Source organism: Podarcis vaucheri (genome assembly GCF_965113315.1).
Source record: "Podarcis vaucheri genome assembly, chromosome: 6".
NCBI classification, from domain to species: domain Eukaryota; kingdom Metazoa; phylum Chordata; class Lepidosauria; order Squamata; family Lacertidae; genus Podarcis; species Podarcis vaucheri.
In genome coordinates this window covers 30,560,342-30,581,661 of record NC_138764.1, presented here as the reverse complement: position 1 = coordinate 30,581,661, position 21,320 = coordinate 30,560,342, and the positions used below count along the sequence as shown (strand labels likewise).

Below are 21,320 nucleotides of genomic sequence, written 5' to 3'. Positions count from 1 at the left end.
TCTCCCCTCAGAAGACGACGTGTGACCCCCCCCCCTTGTCGCCCTCAGATGTTACGTGTGAGGTAAATCACAGGCTGGCACTCCCGGCACCGCACCCCGTCTGCCCCCTCATTTTATTTTATTTATTTATTTTCAATGGGTCACAAACAAAGCCCTTCGCTTCCAACCGCGCATTTATCGCGAAAGAAATCGCTAGAGCGGCTGGGCGGGGGGGGGGGCGGTGAAGCCGAAGCCCCCGCGGACCCTCAGCTCCCTTCCTTGACGGTTTTACCCACACGCCCCCCTCCCCATTTTATTTTCCTGGGGTTTTGTGGGGTGGGGAGACGAGACGAGAGGGAGGCTTCGCACTCCCCTCCTGCCTGTGGAGACACCGACTGTGAGGCGCCGCCGCCGCTTCCCCTCATCCCTCGCTCCTTTCGGTGGCGGGGAGAAGTGTCTGGCTTCGCCTCCTCCTTGGATGGGGAATGAGGACGGCCCGCTCTCCCTCCCTTTAACTTCGCGCGCAGGCGGGGAGGGTATTTCTTTTCGCGTGTGGGAAAGTTTTGGGTGTATTTTTTCTTTCTTTCTTCCTCCCGCCTGAGAGGAAAGAAGGCCCAAGGGGTGTGCGCGGGAGAGAGACTTTAGTAGAGGGAGAGAGAGAGAGAGAGACTTTGTTTCTTTCTCTCCCAGCTGCAGAGGCCGAGGCGAAAGCCAGCCAGCCCAGCCGCTCCTCCTTGGCAAATCACTGCGGCGGGACAAGCCCGGGTCTAATGAAGAGAAAAGCGGAGGGAGGAGGAGGAGGGGGGCGCGAAACAAACAAAGAGGAACGCTGGTTTGTGGCTTCGGGACGCGCAGTTCTGCGCTCGTGACTGCGCCTTCTGACGTGCGGTGTGTGTGTGGGGGTGACACGAGTGTGGAACTGCTGCTGCTCCTGCTGCCTTAAAAGATTTCCACCTCCTCCTTTCCCTAGGAGCCCGCACGCCCCGGCTTGCGGGACCCACCCAGGCTCGGGAGATGGCGGCAGCGGCAGCAGCAGCAGCAGCAGGGGGAGCGCGAGGTGATCCCAGCCTACGTGGCTCCAGTCTAGAGCTAGCGAGCGCCAGGCAGGATGGTGTGCTACGGGGGATGGCTGGTGCACGCACTCTCCTGGTCTCCCTGCCTCCCTCCCTGGGTTACTACTTCTGGTTGCCCTTTAACAAGTGTGTGGACGCAGAGCTCTCCTCTCAAAACAGGACTGGGCTGCTAGGGCGAGGAAGTTTGTGATTTTAGGTTGTTGTTTTTTTAACCAATCCCCCGATAACAGCATTTAAAAGACCAGTACCAAATACAGAAGGCAGATTGATTTCTGAAATGGAGGTCACTTTTAAAACACTGGCAGTTGTCAGATTAAAATGCCACCAAGGATGAAGTTTGCTGTGAAGATATGGACTTGTTTGTGGAGAAAGGATGATTAAAACAAAATGGGAATGGGACACAGTTGCAGCTTTCTCTGAATTCTGTCTTGTTTGCCCCCAATGTATAGTGTTCCTATCCACACCTCTATTAGGCTAGTCTTTTAGCATCCCTCAGCACCTATATTTGATACTATCTCCTCACCTACACATTTCCTGTACACTCTTGTATGCAGTCATATTTACCCAAACACAGTGATGTACTGAGATGGGAATGGCGTTGGTTCTCAGGCTTTAAAAAAATCAATTCCATGCTAAACAGAAGTATGAGAAAGGTAGTGAGATTCTGCAAATGCACACTGGGTCCATGTTAATTTACTGAACCCACTTGGTCTGGGAAACAGATGAGAAATGCCACCCCTGCCCCCCCCTCCAGCTCAAAGTCCCGGCACATTCCAAACATATTACATCATGGGGTATTGGGGGGAGCCCAGCCAATCCGTGTGGGCGTTGTGCACAGAATGCTCATTGTCTCCACACTGCTGCACTCAAGTCCAAAGTGGTGGGGAGGAGTGGGGGAAGATACACACAAAGGAAGCTACTGCGGCTTGGGGTTTAGTTTCCATTAACTCTCCTGGGAAATAAAATATTCCAAGACTCCTCTTCATCTTGAAAATGTGTTACAGTGGCACCTCATCTGTACACTAAAACAGCACTGTAATAAGGGAACATTTCATACATGGAAATAATTGAATGTAGCAGTAGCTGAATATTTCAGCTTTGAATGACTCCTATGCACTTATTTTTTTGCTCCAAGACAGTTTCACATACTTTAGCTGAATGTTTGCTCTGGTATGCATCCCAGTCCCATGTATCTTAATCTGATGCATGTTTAATTGTAAGTAACAGCCCAGTTCTATATCTTTTTTTTCTCAGAAGTAAGTCCTATTGAGTTCAGTGACTATTACTCCTAGGTAAGTGGATATAGGACTGCAGCCTAAGTCCCATTGATTTAATAGGGTTTATTAAATAGGGTTTAGAATGCAGTTTAGGATTGCATTCTAAATGTGGTGCTACAGGTTTGTGCTGAATTTTGTGATGTCATTTGGAACAGACATCAAACTTTGCAATATTGATAGATGTGAGCAGGATATATTTGAGCAATAATTTCTTGCACACTGCACTCCTTGACAGCATAAGTGGAGAAAGCAGTTAATTTTTAATATAGCCGTTCATATGCCTGATTTATGCAGCCATAACCAGAATAGTTGTACTAAACAATTAGTGCAACTATTTCAGATTTTATTACATTCTGAGTTACTGACTTACTGTTGTGGAATAATTTAACTCCGTTTTATTTACTTACTGACTTACTGTTGTGGAATAATTTAACTCCGTTTTATTTACTTATTGGCAACCACTGGAAAGAAAACCAGGAGTTTTGTAGGGCATTTTGTTAAAGAGTTTTAGTCTATTATAAGTAAACTTATAGAAGTGTTTTCCAGAGAGGCACATAATTATTTTTCAACAGAAAAAGGCAGGATAACTAACAAAATAAATATAAAACTTTTATGGCGTACGTCTCTCCCTCATCTCTTCCAGAGTGACTGGCTAAGGTGATGAAGGTTGAGAGGCATGGGCTAGGCAGGCCAGAGCCCCTTTCCTTTTCATTCTGCATATTCTGTGCTATTCTGTTACTAACTTAGTTTCTTCCGCAGGCTATTTAATTAAAACAATTCTATACAATTTTAACTACAATGCTGTTATAATTAATATCTTCTAGAATCTTTGAGCACAAGCTAGGCTCAGTAGAATTTTAGACTTCTCCCCCCTTTGTACAGCTCACCTCCATACCTCTTCATATTAAAAAGTGGTTTGCTATATGCCATGAGGAACTGCTGTTGGAGAAACATGTCCAAAGCCTCTTTGTACACACCAAACTAGTTCTGGCACTCTATAAATCTATCACTAAAGTAACTTGTCAGATGCTTTGTAAAAAGAAGCTATTCCTCTTGATAGGTGGCTTTTAATAGGGATCTTAATGGGCAGTGTGAGTACAACATTTCTATATACTCTTTTACAAGAAAGTAACTCATGACTTAGATTTAGGAAGTCCTAACAGGATGAGCTGTTCTAAACTGGAGCAGGCTGCTTAGGAAGGTGGTGAACTTTCTACAGTATTGGAATTTTTAAGGCAGATGATCATCTAACAGGGATAATGTAGTAGTTAATTTCCTGCATTAGCAGGGGTTGGACTAGATGAACTTTGAGTGCCTTTCCAACTTTGTGGTTCTTATTTTAAAATGGAACTTATTTTTATGAAGGAGTCTTATAGTCTATGTGACATTTGCCTTTCTTTTAACTCAAGCCTTCCAATGTCCAGTCTACATTTATAGTTAGTTTTCAATAACAAAGTTGCAATGACTTAACAGAAACTGTTCCTAAAAGAGCTTGTAGCTATTTACACAGCATTTTTAAGCTGCTGCAGAACTTGATCCTGTTGATTTTCACAACTTCATAGACCCCATTTTTACAGATAAGAGACTGAGGCTGTAATCCTGTGCACACTTAACCTGGAAAGCTGTTAAAATGAAGATATTGGGATTTACTTTGGACTAAACAAACACAGTTGAGAGGCAGCACATGCTTCAATTTATTTCTTATTTCTGTTTTATTTACTTTTATTTTTGGGACCTTGCAGAGCTGATGTTGGTTAAGTAATATGTCTGATCACATCATGAAGTTGTGATTCATTTAAAATATTTTTTCTAATATCAAGAAACATTGATGTAGTCAAGATTTGGGGGGGGGGCAGAACCAAGCTATCTGTGATGCAATTGGTCAGTTAAGTATTTTTATTTATTTACTTGATTGGGAGGGACAGCTGTCCCCCACCCCCTCTGGCTATGCCTATGTCAATAAACTTGTTTCTGCTCCCAAAGGAGGAATAAGGAAAAAGACAGAAAACAGTAAGATAGAAGAGAAGATGACAAAGTATTAAACAGAAGTTTCCTTGCTTACTAGCTATAGTGGATGTGGGTGCATTTAAAGTTATAAAAGTTCTGTTTCTTTCTATTGATCATTTATTACTCTGAGTAAGAATTAGATTCCTTTTTTCCATCTTACTGTTCATATTTCAATGAGGCAAGTATTCACACTTTCTTTTTTAGGCAATGTTCAATAATAATAATAATAATAATAATAATAAATAATAATTTATACACAGCCCTATTCCTGCAGGTCTCAGGACGTTGCACAGGATAAAAGCAGAATATAAAACCACAAAATGAAAACACCACCACCACACTGTTTCTTCCCTATGGGTTGTCACATTTGGTTATTCTTTATTATTTAAATATGCCTAAATTTCCCACCACCTAGCTCCAAAATTTGTCTTAGAATCTGGTAGTAATCCTGTTCCTGAGAAATAAGGGCAATAAAGGTTTGTAGTTCATATGATAATGCTAATCTGGGGATGAGAAGAAGGTGAGAAAAGTCAAAATAAGTCCTCCTTCCCCATCCCTTGAAACAGTGCAAAATTAGAATATTCTTTGCTGCTGCCTCCCTGGGTGACAGAACCAATCATACCGACACATGCTATTTAAAAATAGACAAAAGGATTTCCTCCACAGTAGGGTTCTAAAAATTCTTGAGAAAACAGGAAAATACAGTGAAGATAAGTGGGAGTAAGGAAGGTTTTCCTTTCCAATTCTCCTTAGTAGAGAATGAAATTCAGATATAATCAATCCCAGCCCTTCTTCAATGATTGTTGAGCAAGTCTATATCAGAATAGAATTATTTCCTAGCACTTGTCTTAAACTGGTGGGTTGAGACCCACTAGTGGGTCACAGCCTGATCCAAGGTTTGTCGTAACAGGAGCATCATATAAATATATAGTAAAAGATTCAGAAATGCTTCCCCAAATGCATATTTGAGTTAAACATGGGCCCTGGGTCTGAAAAGGTTGATAACTGGCCCTAGCATTCACACAGATTGAGTAGGAGCACAGCATATACAGGATTTACTCATCTGAACTAACTGACACAAAAGAGAAACTCGACAGGCATTGGTAACTTATGGGATAGCAACAATTTAAATAATATTAGGCAATTTACATGTTAAAGTATTAGTCAGGGCAGTGTGCAGAACTCAAAAGCCAAAAATTATTTTGAAAGACCCTTATTAACAATACAATCCTGTGTTGATTTAGGCTTGCCTAAAGCAGACCCTCCAAGTGTCCCTATTTTCCAGGGTTGTCCCTGATTTAGAGAAGACGTCCCGGTTTCTGACTGATCCCAGAATGTCCCACTTTTCCTTAGGATGTCCCTATTTTCATTGGAGAAATGTTGGATATTAGGCACCCATAGCTCTGCATGGAGTCAGGCTGTTAAGCTACTACAAATGTTTTGTTAAATAAACTGGGAACACAAGTTAGGATTACCAGGTGTCTGACTGGCATGGGCCATACTAGTACTGTGTAGGTTATTTACTATTTGGGATAACTGCTCCTTCTATGTTATGGCTACAATTTGGAGAACTATAATATATGCTCTCTAAGCCCAGCAAAGATTAGAGGTATTCGATTTACAAAACCACACTACCACATGGCAAACTGCTCTTAAAATTAAGGGAATATTGTAAAAGCAATTAAGCAAAAAGGTATGTACTAAAACAAAAACAAAATGAGAATCTCCTTTGGGCAGTGCCCAGCGCATTGTATCTGACAAGCTTTAGGCACTGGCTAGTTTTTTCTCTCTCCCACTGTTAGAGTTAAAACCTAGTCAAAAGTGTTTTGGTGTGGCCCAAAGTATAATGACCGACCACTAATAAGGAACCTTCTTGGACAATAAACATCTGGGTTGCAGTCTCTTAAATTCAGTGTGATATTAATACAATGCTGTTATTAGTTCATTGAGATAGTCCTGATATTTTATTTGGTCTTTTCCACTCTGCCTAGTCTTCTAAGATCTGTTTAGTCATCTGCATTTATCATCATAATTTCCTCTATTTCCGATCTTCAAGCTCTGTGTCAGGTCTTCTGTAGCTAAAATTACATCACCCATACATAAGAAGGAGGAATCCACAGGCTCAGCTGAGCCCCAAAGTTTGCTGAAATACAAAATATCTGATAAACCAAACAATAAAATGATAAATAGATTTAAAGAAGTTAAAAATAAAAAAATTGAAAACAAACATCAATAGACCATTGTCGGCGATGTACTCTTTATTGCCTGCTTAGGTCTGGCGGAATAGGAAAGTTTTCAGCTGATGTTTAAAACGTGTCAAAGAAGGTGCCTGCTGATGATAGGGATGACAGGTAAAGACAGTTAAACATTTGCTAACTGCCTGCCGAAGTTCCTACCTCTGTTTTCTTCAATTACTTTCTATCCCAAGAGAGTGCAAAATTCCAGCTGGACACATATGTTTAAGTACCCTGGAAGTCAACGATGAGTAATAGAGAATCAGCTCAAATTGTTATTTAGATATTTTCACAGATCTGTCTGCGAAAGTTTTCTGCTTTGTTATAAATGGGACCAAATGCCAAATGTCAGTAAGTCAATTTATTTGTATACTGCTTTTCTGTGTACACTATTCTCAAAAGCAGTTCACAACAAAAAGTGTTCTTATGAAAACAAAGATCCAAATACATTATTATTCATACAACACATAAATATGTAATTATCCATCATTTTCCTTATAAAAGATTGCAGAACAATTTCACAATTAATACTGAATAAAAATCCCTCAAAAAACCTTGTATTTCCTTACTAACATGAAGAGAGTAAAGATACCAGACATCAAAATGCACAAAAATATGAGATGTAAGGCCACTTTGTAGATAAAATTCTACTTACAAAGTCATAGTCTTGCTTGTCAACAAGAACTAAATAACTGAAATAAACATTGCTATTTGTGATAGTAATAGCAATTAAGTGGAGGTGTTACAATGATTAACAAATAAATGATATCCTACCTTTTCCCCAGCAGTCCATTTCCTCTCTTTTATCACAGAAACATATTAATGAACCATTCCTGTCTTTGTCTCATGCCTGTGCATCATGCTCTGTCCAAGAGGCTGTCCTGTTTTATTTATTTGTAAAATGTTTATCCTGCCCTTCATTATGGGCCACAACATAATTAAACCAACAGCAGCAGTTTACAATATAAAATTCAATGTACACATCACCCCAGCTATAGGCAGATACAGTGAAAGGCATAGTGAAAATGGAATGTTTTCAACTAGCACCAAAAACTAGTTTATGCTAGTGTCAGTCTAACCTCAGGAGGAAGATTGTTCCATCACCAAGGGGGCCTTATTACGTGCTTCAGAAGCTTGGTCCTTATTTGATGATGGTATGGCCAGGACAGTGGGAGGTGCCTTCAGATAGCTGGGTTCTAAGCTATTTAGGGCTTTGTACATCAAAACTTGGGATGCGGGTGGCGCTGTGGGTTAAACCACAGAGCCTAGGGCTTGCCGCTCAGAAGGTCAGCGGTTCAAATCCCCGCAACAGGGTGAGCTCCCATTGCTCGGTCCCTGCTCCTGCCAACCTAGCAGTTTGAAAGCACGAAGTGCAAGTAGATAAATAGGTACCACTCTGGTGGGAAGGTAAACGGTGTTTTCATGCGCTGCTCTGGTTTGCCAGAAGTGGCTTAGTCATGCTGGCCACATGACCCGGAAGCTGTACGCCGGCTCCCTTGGCCAATAAATCGAGATGAGCGCCGCAACCCCAGAGTCCACGACTGGACCTAATGGTCAGGGGTCCCTTTACCTTTACCTTTACATCAAAACTATCACCTTGAATTGCACTCAGTAGCAAACAGGCCCCAGTGCAGTTCTTCAAGGACTGGTGTTACATAGTATCTCAAAGGTACACTAGCCAACACCCTCATGGCTGTATTTTTTCCTAGCTGTGGTGTACTATCCACCTGCAAGGGCAATCCCATGTAGAGTACATTAAAGTAGTCTAAGGTTCTCGAAGCTACCAGCATGAGTTTGACCAAACTGCAGGAGGCAGTGGAAGACAGGAGTGCCTGGCACGCTCTGCTCCATGGGGTCATGAAGAGTCGGACACAACTAAATGACTAAACAACAACAACAAGGTTCGAGAGTATGGATTACTGTAGTCAAGCTATCTCTCTTCCCCGCCCTGTGACTGTACCTGATCCTTCAAGGAGAGTCCAACCTCATCCAGAAGACACTGTTCATTCCCAGACCCAAGAAGCAATAATCTATAGCACTGCCATTTAAGGTAATCCAACCCCTTACTGCCTCCAAACACAGATTAAGCACTTGCACAGCTCCAACTGATTCCAGTGCAGAGGAGAAATAGAGCTGGGTGTGATCAGAGTACTTGTGACACCTTGCACCAAATCCCCCAATGACCACTTCTAAAGGTCTAATATATTCATTAAATGATGAATTATTAACGGGGTCCCTTTGAGGGCCGGTGGTATCACCAAGTCTTGAAGGCAACTTGCAACAGTTTTCCTTCTCTCATTATTCAGACAGGTGGAATTAAGAGCTCAATCAGTGGAATGTTGTTAAATTGGAAAAGTATCACTCCGGTTTTTATTTAATTTGTTCAAGGTTTCAGAATATGTAGGAGATTTCTGATTAAGTGTAATGAACATCACCAGTCGTCTTTCCTATAAAATAGCATTACTTTTCAAAAGAAAAAGGCTGTGTTGCTGAAAATTTGGAATAGCTCTATAATAGACACTGAGATTTCTCTTGAGTGGGTGCTTTCAAGAATGTAGCCAAAATTACACTGCACATTTAAAAACATCAGTAAATTGCAAGTATGAAGTTGTTATCTGCTGGGATTTTTCATGTTTGCTACAAAAATTTATTGTTTATGTGTTACTTCACCTGAATATTACTGAAACATTTGTTGTTATTAAAGAGAGTATCCAAAGCTTGCTCAAGTGGAACTTTGATTGTGCTACTATCAATTTGTTGTACTTGGTTTTGTCCATCATCTCATTGTCTTTGAACTGCTCTTTGTCTATGTGCAATACATATATGTAATGGCAGCAAAAAACAGAAACAATTGACAATAACATCAAAGCACAGTACAATGTTACTTCTGAATAAATTTATGGAAAGAGCAGGAACACAACATTGCATGAATGTTTTCTCCTCTCGGTTATCAGCCTCATGATGTCTGTTAAACAATTTATGTGTTCTGTTGTTTGATGTATGTAGGGGTAATTGCACATAGATATAGAGGTCTATATAGATTTTGCAGGATACTTGCTACCTTTGTAACAAGACTTTCATTTTCCCAGGAGCAAAACTTGACACAGAGACAAAGACTTGACCAGGATATGGTGCAGACTCTCCCTGCTATTCATGATTTGCTCTGGGATATATTACTAATTCAGATGGTATAGATATTTGGGTATAGTGTACAGGCATTTAAATAGGGACTATAAAGTATGGAAAAGAAAAACATGGAGTATAATCACTTCTTAGCATTTGTTATTTATATAAGGGCAGACCAACTTCTTAAGAATAAGCAGCTAGAGTAGAATGTAGACTACAGCAATTAATGAGTAATGAGATCTGAAACAAATCAGGTAATTTATGATACCTGTTAATACACTAATTACCTACCGCTAGACACTTAATTGCAACTGTGTGTACAACACAGTAGTTAATCTGACCTGTTTCTCCATTTTTTTGGCTTTTGGCCTAGCAGAAACAAGGTTTAATTACAGCGCTATGTTCCAACAAATTTTTGAGAAGGTCCCTGTGTACCTTTCTGGGGAATAGTTTTAAGTAATGTAGTATGATGGCTAAGAAATTGAAAGGTAGATGACAAAACCAGTACAGTAATTTACACTTATTTACCTGAAAAACTTAACAGATCGGAGTGGCGTAGCAGCTAGTAGATTAGGACCTGGGAGACCAGGGTTCAAATCCCCACATAGCTATGGAGCTCGCTGGATGACTTTTTGCCTGTCACTGCCTCTCAGCCTAACCTATCTCACAGAGTTGTTGTGGAGATTAAATGAAGAGGGGGAGAACCATGTTCACCACCTTGAACTGCTTGAAGTAAAGGATGGGTTATCAACTGGTGATGTCAAGGGCTAAAAAGATATCAACTGGTGATGTCAAGGGCTAAAAAGATATCACAAAATAGCTTTTGAGTTTCAAGGAACACTTTATGTTTAAAAAGGAAGATGAACAAGGGCTATGTATTAATGGTACTGTAGAACATCTGCTTTACAGGCAGAATACCCCAGCTTCAGTCCACAGCATCTCTAGGTAGAGCTAGGAACATCCTCTTTTCTGAAACCCTAAACAGCCACTGACAGTAGATGTAGAAAATATTGAGCGGTGTTCAACTACTGTGTCTCAACAGCACAAAAGGTCTTCTTTCTACCGCTGCCTGCGTGTACCCTGCACCACCACCAATCTGCCCTAGAGGTTAGGGGAATCATTTGAACATATTGGGGGGGGGGGAGTACATTTTGTTACACAAGCAGAAATCCTTGTACAGTGGTACCTTGGTTCCCGAACAGCTTGGCTCCTGAACAAATCAGCTCCCTAACGCCACAAACCCAGAAGTGAGTCTTCCAGTTTGCGAATGTTTTTTGGAAGCCGAACGTCCAACACTGCTTCCGATTGAGTGGAGGAAGCTCCTGCAGCCAATTGGATGCCACAGCTTGGTTTTTGAACAGTTTCGGGAGTTGAGCAGACTCCCAGAATGGATTAAGTTCAAGAACCAAGGTTCCACTGTACTGCCAGAATGTTCACATAGCACTTATTTGGATACAGCCCAATGTCTGACTTGGTATAAGGCAGCTTCCTATATTCCTGTGTTGCTGGCACAGTACATGGTACATGTCCTACTTGCTACATGTTAATTTTCAAATAGTACTTCACTGTTACTTCATTTAAGACATTTATAGACAGTGGTACCTCGGTTTACGAACTTAATCCGTTCCAGAAGTCCGTTCTTAAACCGAAAACGTTCTGAAACTGAGGTGCACTTTCCCTAATGAGGCCTCCCACTGTCGGTGCCCTTCCACCGTTCGTATTCCATTCTTAGACCGAGGCAAAGTTCACAAACCAGAACACTACTTCTGGTTTTGTGGAGTTCGTAAACAGAATAGTTTGTAAACAGGGCTAGTCTTAAACTGAGGTATGCATGTACTGCTTAATTATTTGTGTTTCTAACTGATGCTCTTTGCAGACTAGTAAGGTTAGTTTATGTGCAGTGTGCAAGATCATAACATTGTACCACAACATATACATACAAAAAGCAATGATCCCTCTCTGTCTTTGAAAATATAAGATTCAGTAGCTTTTTAAAGAATCTGTAGGACTAATCAGAATAAATGTGGCTCCTATAAGGCTGAGAGCAGAAAAGGGAAACGATTATGATCAATTCATTGCCAAAGCAGAGATTAATTTTACATGATGTACTAGGTAATGAATTACTAGAAGCCTGAGAAATATTCCCTGTCTATTTTATTTATTCAGTTGAAAATTTCTATTTGTCCTTCTATCTGGTTGGTCCCAGCATAAAACAATTAAAAACAAAAAAATCAAATAATAATAGTCTGGTGCAGAAGCACCTCACCTATGAGTGTGAAGCCTTTAATCTAACTTCCTGGCAGGCAGGCTGGTTGCTTGCTGCTTATGAATGGGGGGAGAGGGGGGAGGAGGTCAGTGTGGTGCAGACCACCATCAGGAGCACCAGCTTGGCTCCACCAGTAAGTCTGCACCATGCCAACCTAATTGTTGGCTTACAAACTGTGGCTTATTTTAACTGGTTTGGCATTTTGTCTGAACCAGACATCCTTTCCTAACCAAGGTCTGGGATGTACTGCTGGCTGAAAAACTTATGAAGTCAAAACAGAGTGGATCAGGGAGCCAGATATTAACATTCATGTGTAAATACATGGCATTCCCTTATCTATGTTTCTAGATCATGTGAAACCTTCAGAGACAAAAAAATAACTTTGGTATTATTCGTATTTTCAAAACATTTGTGGTCTTAACCTTATTCCTAATGAACACTGGACATTGTAATAATTGCTTCTGTACATCCTCTTCCTGAGTCAGTTTGAGTTTCCTCTGGATATGTAGCAGGATACAGTTAATGTTGTTTTGTTGTTTTGTCTTACTATAGTGATTCTGTACAATACCTCATAGCTGTTCCTGAATTTATGAAGTCTGTACCTATACTTCTTGAAAACTTTATAAAAAGTGAATGGTTAATAAACACCAACACCCCTTAAAATAAATTTAAATATTAATATATATAAATGTAATTATAACTGTTTTAATTGTTATGTCAGTTATTACCTGTCAGGGGATGATTAGCTGCTTGTGCTTAAAATTGTGCCCCTTCAGAGTTTGTGCGGCCCCACAAACCTCTGTGTGTGACAGAGCTCCTCAGACATGTCTGCTCTAGTTTCCTGCTTGGCAGGGGGTTGGACTCGATGGCCCTTGTGGTCTCTTCCAACTCTATGATTCTATGATTCTAGTCACTAGTAGAGTCTGACAGTGGCTGCCTGCGGAAGCGCTTCCAGCAAAGAAGTTCCTTAACGGAAACGCGTCTCCTGGACTCACGACGTGGCAGCTTCCGGCGAAGCATGGGTCTCCCTGCAGTTGCTTCTGACACCTCCCCGCTATTTTCGCTGGATGTGTCTCTCACCCCTTTCTCTCCCCTGCTGTTTCCTGCCTGGGCTGCTGCGTCTCTCTCAGCATTACTGAGATCCTCCTCCAGAGACCCCTCGCTCCCCCTACTGGTCCCTGCTTTGGCTGCTGACTCTCTCCCAGTCTCTGGGAGCCCTACCAACTCCCTTTCCTCTGATGTCAGTTCCCTGACATCCACCTCCCCTCCAGGGCCCCCTTCTCCCCCGCCCCTACTCTCTCCTCTGGGCGGTGAGGAGCTGAAACCCCGAAAAGAATCCTCTTCATCTTCAGACGTCTCGAACATTTCCCTCCATCGGTCTTCGTTCCGACTCGCTGAATCCTCCTCCACCTCGGAATCAGAGAACCCCTCCAACTCTTCTTCTTCGTCGGTGGTGGCGAAGTATTCCCTCCGGAACCTCGCCACTGGCTGGGGTTTACGAGGGAATCTCTGATGAAAAGTTTCTATCAAAACCTCGTCATCTACATCCTCTGCCCTGACCCAGGTGTTTTCCGACTCCGGCTCCCCTTCCCACATTACCAAATACTCTACTTGCTCTCCCTTCCACCTGGAATCGAGAATCTCCGCTACATGGTAGCTGTGTTCTTTTTCCTCCATAGCTGGTCCCCTATTGACCCTCCCCTCTCTGTCCCCTTTATACGGTGACAGCAACGACCTGTGGAACACTGGGTGCAACTTCATGTGGTTCGGTAACCGGAGTCTGAAAGCCACTGGGTTGACCTGCTGCGTGACTTCAAATGGGCCCAGCCTTTTGGGTCTTAACTTCTTACAACCTCCTTTGAATGGTAACCCTTGGGTGGACAGCCACACCTGGTCCCCCACCCTAATGCTTTCCCCTTCCCTTCTGGTTTTGTCTGCCTGCCTCTTATATTCCTCCTTCGCCCTGTTTAAATTAAGTTGGAGCTGGCGATGGATCGCTTCCATTTCTTCAACGAACTGTTCTGCGGCTGGAACGCTCCAGTTCTCCCCTTCCCCCCCTGGGAAGGCTCGGGGATGACACCCGTGATTAGCCAAAAAGGGGCTCATCCCCGTGGACACGTTCTCTGCATTGTTGTAGGCAAATTCTGCCAACGCCAGCTTCTCCACCCAATCATTCTGTCATTCACATAACACCTCAAATATTGCTGGAGGACACCATTAGCTCTTTCCGCCTGCCCGTTGGTTTCTGGATGACGGGCAGTTGAGAAATTCACCTCTACATGCAATAAGCTCATGAGCTTCCTCCAGAACCTGGAAGTAAATTGTTTCCCTCGGTCAGAAACCACCCTCAAGGGGGCGCCATGCAGCCTAAACACATTTTCCACAAACAATTTAGCGGTTTCTTCCGCTGTGACCGCATGTGAGCAGGCTATAAAGTGGGCCATCTTGGTTAACAGGTCTACCACAACCATGATGGCTGTTTTCCCTTTGGACCTGGGCAGATCAGTCATGAAATCTATTGCCACTGCCTCCCATGGCCTTTCCGGCGTGGGTAGTGGTTCTAATAAACCTGCCGGTGCCCGCCTCTCCCCCTTGGCTCGTTGGCATTGGTCACACCCTCTCACATACTCCCGCACATCTTCCCTGACCTTGGGCCACCAGAATTCCCTGGTAACCAGCCACATGGTTTTGTGTTGCCCAAAATGCCCTGCTGTGGGGCTATCGTGCAGTTGCTTGAGTACCTTTTCCCTCAATTCCCCTTCAGGTATGTATAACGCTCCCTTGTAGTACAACGCCCCGTTTCTCTCCTCAAAACCCCCGGGTTTGTCTCCCTCCCTCCTGAGACCCCTGAGTTTGTCCTGGGCGTATTCATCCTGCACCGTTCCCTCTACCAGTTCCCTTTGCCCCACCAATGCCGCCCCACACACCCAGCGGTCCTCGGGAATGACATGGGTCTCTTCGGGTGCACCCTCTCCCTCCAAATATTCAGGTTTGCGTGAGAGAGCGTCCGCCCTAACGTTCTCTGGGCCTGGCACGTAACAAATCTCAAAGTTAAATTTGGAGAACTCCTGGGCCCATCTCAACTGCCGTTGGTTGAGCACTCGCGCAGTTCTCCAATACTCTAGATTCTTATGGTCCGTGCACACTTGCACCTTCTGTTGTGCACCAATTAGCAGGTGCCTCCATCTCCGGAAGGCCTCATGAATCGCAAGAAGTTCCCGGTCGTACACCGTGTAGTTCCTCTCAGATTTGTTCAGCTTTCGCGAAAAGAAGGCACACGGTCGCCACTCTGACCCCTCCTTCCCCGGCTGCAGAAGAAGCACCGCCCCTATGGCTCTGTCAGAAGCGTCTGTTTCGACCCTCAGCTTTTTTTGTAAATCCACATGTAGAAGTTGTTCATCAGAGGCGAAGGCCCTTTTCAGTTCCTCAAACGCTCGCTCCGCCTCCCCCGTCCAAACTTCTTTTTACTGCTGAGACAGTCCGTGATGGGCGCCGTCAGGTGGGCGAAGTTTCGGATGAACTTACGATAAAAGTTTCCAAACCCTAGGAACCTCTGCACATCCTTCTTGGTCTTGGGTGTTTTCCATTCCAGCACCGCTTGAACCTTGCCGGGGTCCATGGCCAACCCCTTGTCTGACAAGCGGTACCCCAGGAATTCCACCTCCTTGGTATGAAACTGACACTTCTCCAGTTTCACCCACAGCCTGTTGGCTTGCAGCCTGCTCAACACTTCTCTGACGTCTCTCACATGTTGCTCCTCATTCTCCGAATACACCAACACGTCATCTAAGAAGGCCACGCAATTCTTGTAGAGCAAAGGCCCCAGTACGTGGTTCATGAAGGCTTGAAAACACGCGGAGCCTGTTTGTAATCCAAAAGGCATAACGAGGTATTCAAATGCCCCCAAAGGGGTGAACATGGTGGTCTTCCATTCATCCCCTTTCCTTATACGTATCAGGTTGTACGCCCCCCTTAGGTCCAGCTTTGTAAAAATCTTTCCTTTCCGCACCCTGGTCAAAATATCATCAATCCTGGGCATAGGAAAAGCCGCCGGCTCTGTCACTGCATTTAACCGCCTAAAATCACATACAAGTCTCGGCTTGTCCGTGTTTTTTTTATCCACAAAAAACACTGGGCTACCCCCCGCTGCCTTGGACTCTCTGATGAAGCCTCTCTTCAGGTTCTTGTCAATGAACGCTCGCAACTCCTGCATTTCCCTGTCTGACATGGCATACAACTTGCCTACAGGAAGCTGTGCTCCAGGGAGTAAATTGATCTGGCAATCAAAGGGCCTATGCGGGGGTAGTTGGTCAGCTTCCTTCTCGCTGAACACGTCGCTGAGATCAGCATACTGTGGTGGCACCTTCCCCTTCCCCATTACTTCAGTCCCTGCCAGGGTGGCTTGGGCCCCTGCTGACCCCTTTTCCCCCCTGCAGTGTTCTAAGCAATGTGCTGAACCGAAGGAAACCACTCTTTGATGCCAGCCCACCAGCGGATCATGTAGGGCTAGCCAGCTCATTCCCAAAATAATGGGAGCGCCTCCCAAGGTGGCCACATTAAACGCTATCAGTTCTGTGTGCCTTGCCACCCTCATTATCATTGGGACGGTCTGCAAGCTAACTCCTCCTCCCAACAGTTCCCTGCCATCGATCGTGGTCACCTGCAGGGGGTTGCTTAAAGGGATAGTCTGTATCTGATGTTCAGCAGCAAACTCCTTGCTCATAAAATTGCAGGAGCTGCCTGAGTCCAACAGCGCCTTTATTTTTAGGGGGTGTCCATTTTGCAGCTCTAGCGACACTTCAATTACTAGAGCAGGTCGAGGAGCTTCTGGCACGGGCACTTTTACTGCTCTTTGGCCTGGCTGCAGTGCCCTGACGGTGGCAACCAGGCGTTGGCTTTTACCTGCTCCGTTTCTCCCTGCTCTCCCCCCTCAACTGCTCCCACCATCCCTTGCCATTCCTTCCTCTGGGGGCAGACTCTGGCAAAGTGGCCTGGCTGTTGGCAGAGATAGCATTTCCGGGCTCCCTTTCCCTCCTTCTTCGCCCCCTCACTGGGCTTTGAAACTGCGCGCGGGCTGTTCCGATTTCCATCGGCTCTGCCGGCGGGAAAGCTGGCTCAGGAATGTCTGGAATGCGTAACTCCTTCCAACGTTCCCCTCTCCCTTCCCGCCTCTCCAAGGCTCTTGCCTCCTGGCGCGCTCCAATGGTCAGCGCAGATTTGGTCAGCTGATCCATAGACACCGCCCTGGGGCTCCTGGACAGCTCGTCTTTCACAGCCGAAGAAAGACCTTCTTCAAATAGCATCTGAATGGGTGCTGCCGATAAATCCCACCCCAATCTGTGAATCAGCATGGTAAATTCAGTCCAGTACTCACGGACAGATCTGCTTCCCTGCTTGCAAGCCATTAGCTGTCTGCGCACCACCCCTTCCTCAATATCGCTGGAAAACATGATATCCATTGCACGAAAGAACTTCATAGTGTCCTTTAGGATATCGTTGTGCGTTGCCATCAGGGGTCGAACCCAGTCCCGCGCCCCCTTCTCAAGATGCCCAATTACGAAAGCAACTCGCGATTCCTCATCAGGGAACTCATCAAACTGCACATTCAGGGCATATTGCATCTCGGTCCTAAAGGCATGGTAATCCTTGGGGTCCCCCCCAAACTTCTGCACCAATCCTGGTACCTTTCTGGGGAACTGAGTGGTTCTCCCCTTTTTGTCAGCATCCTGAGCCCTTCTCTCCTCGAGCCTCGCCGTCTGCAGCGCAAGTTGGACCTCCAGAGCTTGATACCTTTCTTCCAAGCTTGGACCAGCTCCAACCCCTGCCTCTCCGGTTCCGGCTGGGTTGCTCATGATGCTTTCTCCTGCACAGGCAGCGTACAAAGACTGTCAGACTGCTGTCAGGGGATGATTAGCTGCTTGTGCTTAAAATTGTGCCCCTTCAGAGTTTGTGCGGCCCCACAAACCTCTGTGTGTGACAGAGCTCCTCAGACATGTCTGCTCTAGTCACTAGTAGAGTCTGACAGTGGCTGCCTGCGGAAGCGCTTCCAGCAAAGAAGTTCCTTAACGGAAACGCGTCTCCTGGACTCACGACGTGGCAGCTTCCGGCGAAGCATGGGTCTCCCTGCAGTTGCTTCTGACACCTCCCCGCTATTTTCGCTGGATGTGTCTCTCACCCCTTTCTCTCCCCTGCTGTTTCCTGCCTGGGCTGCTGCGTCTCTCTCAGCATTACTGAGATCCTCCTCCAGAGACCCCTCGCTCCCCCTACTGGTCCCTGCTTTGGCTGCTGACTCTCTCCCAGTCTCTGGGAGCCCTACCAACTCCCTTTCCTCTGATGTCAGTTCCCTGACATTACCCTTATCACCTACCTATTTTTTCTATTAACTAATTTAAGAGCTGGCAAGAGTTTAGAAAAACAAAAGGCTTGTCTTTATATGTATAACATTAATAGGAAGTGACTTCAATTACATTTCAGCTGTAGTTATATGTCCCATGTGCCATAGGATATATTTTATTCCCCCTCCCTGACACTGCAAACTTATGAGACCCTGGCCCAATTGGCATAGGAGGTCCAAATTTAGTTGCGCCAAAAAAGGAGAATATTTGGTACATGGTGGGAAGGTCTGGGAAATTGCTTTGATCTAAATTGCCCAAATTGGGCATTTAAAAAAATAAATAAATTCCCAATGGGAAAACATTTTTCCAAATGGGAGGAAAATAATGTTTAATAGAAAGAAATAAAAAAGAAATGCAGAATGCATGGAAACATACCAGAGCATTTCTCCCATGCTAGCAAGAAACCCAAAGGACCTTGGCTAAATAGTAGTTCATCTGACTTCAGTTCCCTACCACCACTTTAGGATTACAGCCTCAGGCACTTTTAATTTATTCTTTATTCTTGTTTATTAAATCTCACTTTCCTACATATTAGTTCCTATGCCCAGTGCTTTTTTCTGGGGGGACACAGGGGTACGCATACTCCTAAACATTTTGTGAATCTAAGTTAGGCCTCATTGAGGGGCAGTATTTCAATATGAGTAGGAAAATGAGAGTACCCCTAAACATTTTTTTAAGAAAAAATAAAAGCACTGCCTATGCCAGTTCCAGCTCTGCAACTTGCAGACCTGTTTCAGGGCTCCATTTCCAGTCTTGCAACTTCTAAGCTTCTATACCTGAGCCATAGCTGTCAACTTTTCTCTTTTCTTGTGAGGAATCCTACTCAGAATAAGGGAATTTCCCTTAAAAAAAGGGAAAAGTTGACAGCTATGACCTGAGCACCTGCTCATTGTTAGAGTGAATGATTGTAAGTGCAAAGTACAGTGGTACCTCGGGTTACAGACGCTTGAGGTTACAGACTCCGTTAACCCAGAAATAGTACCTTTGGTTAAGAACTTTGCTTCGGGAGGAAACAGAAGAGAGTCAGCCAACTCTGCTTTCTCTCGAAGCCCAGTCCTATAAACAGGGCTGCATGTAGCTTGAGCTAAAAATAAATTCTGCACGATTTCCATGTGAAGAATAGCTAGCCTGTACAGATTGAACAAATATTGTACTTCTTATATGCATAACTTATTTTGCTTTTTTTTACTTTTTTTGGCTTTGGTGGTAATGGAGATTGTAAACTATGCAGGTCATTTAATTCTTGCTCCCAGTTACTGGAAGGCCAAAGGATTCTTGAGATTCCAGTAGAATTGCCTATATTCTTTAGTCCTATTCAGACTGTCCCAGTGTACAGTGAAAAATGGAAGAGGAGTGAGTGGGACTGTTCCTTCTGGCCTCGCCTGTAGTGTTGCTCACCCTACTGGCCCAGCCCTTGAATTTAACCCATAAAGGGGAAGACATCCTCCAGTGATGTAGTGGGTCAGTGTGTCTGGCTATTAACCAGAAGGTTGGCGGTGCAAGTCTACCCAGGAATGCTGTGGGCAGAATTTTTGCATTGCAGGGGGTTGGATTAGATGACACTTGGGGTCCCTTATAGCACTAGAATCTATGATTCTAATATCTGAAAAGGAACATCTGGGCACATACAGCTGTATGTGCTTTGGTGATCCAAGTTATGGGAAACCCTAACTGCAGGAGTAGAAACTGCTTTTAGCTCCTACATGTGTTTAGCTTTATGTACATTGTTGTTCCTTTTCAGACCTTTGGTCCAAAGTACAAAGGTCATAGATTGGTGTATGTAGAATGTGGCAATGACAGGCCAAGGAAAGTGATTTTCAAGCCCTACTTTTTTAGGTCTTCATGTGTGAAGAAAGTCTGAAACTGGCTTGTCAATCACATCTGTGCAGCCATGAGCTTTAGAAACCATAACATTGTGAGTGGAAGATTTTTATTTTTAGGATAGGTACATAGTTTGTGAACACTTCCTATATTTTAAATAATGTAATATGCTGTAATCTTTCAGAGAATAGCAATTATGCATTCTTTCAGAATCGTACAAGTAGCCTTATGTCATGTGAACAACACACCTTATAGCACAGAAGCAATTACTACACAAGTACTGGACATGATAGAATATTAAAATCTGATGAAATTATTATTAGAGCTACAAATGACTTATTTGCCTTTACAGATGAGTACTGCAGGTCTGTCCAAAAACTACCTAGTTCAGTGATATTGTGAAGGAAATGGTGGGGCAGGGGAATACAAATACAGCATTGTCTGCATGTGTGTAGTAAACGTTTTTTGGAGTTCTTGGTAACGTGTCATGTGGCTAGTCCAAGGCTATTGGAGCATAGTGAGGAAAGAAGCATTTCAATGTACTGAGTATTTTACTCCTTGTCTCACTATGGAAATATCATGTTTCAAATGTTCAGGAAGGTTGAGAAATGAAGATTGAAAAATGATGACTTGGCAGAAACAACAAAATTGATGACATTCCTTGGTAATAAATGGTCTGGATAGAAACATTACTCACCCTTTGTGCTCTCCAGCTCAACAGCTGAATGCCTTTCTCTGAAAGCCTCTTGTGATAACACGCTCTTTTAACTATCTCTAAATTATTAAAAAGGGTCTCAACTCAAACATAGAAGCAACAAACTGTATATTATAAACACATATCGTATTATTTATTGATTGGGCAGATGAGGCTCATCAACCTGGGAAGGTAGCCCATGTAGGAAGGAAAACTCTGATCCTAAACCTCCACTACTTTTGTGAGATACCTTTGGAAGAAGAAAAGGCTAAGGAGTAAACTCTATATAAATCCAGAGTGGAGTCCCTAAGATGGTTGGATGGTGTCTTGTATGCCTCCTTCCAGCAACTCCTGCAGCCAGGCTGGTGCCAAACATATTCCTCTGCTTTCCTTTGGACCACATCAGCAAGGACAAGGGTTGGGCTGGGGTCTTGTCATCTGAGCAGCC

General features: G+C 44.0%; 1 protein-coding gene across 1 annotated transcript in view; it reads left to right on the top strand.

Annotated features, from left to right (window-relative positions):
• The window catches only part of CNN3 (calponin 3), a 33,401-nt gene that overhangs the window by 661 nt on the left and 11,420 nt on the right, over window positions 1–21,320 (top strand). The gene's annotated exons all lie outside the window — the stretch shown is intronic.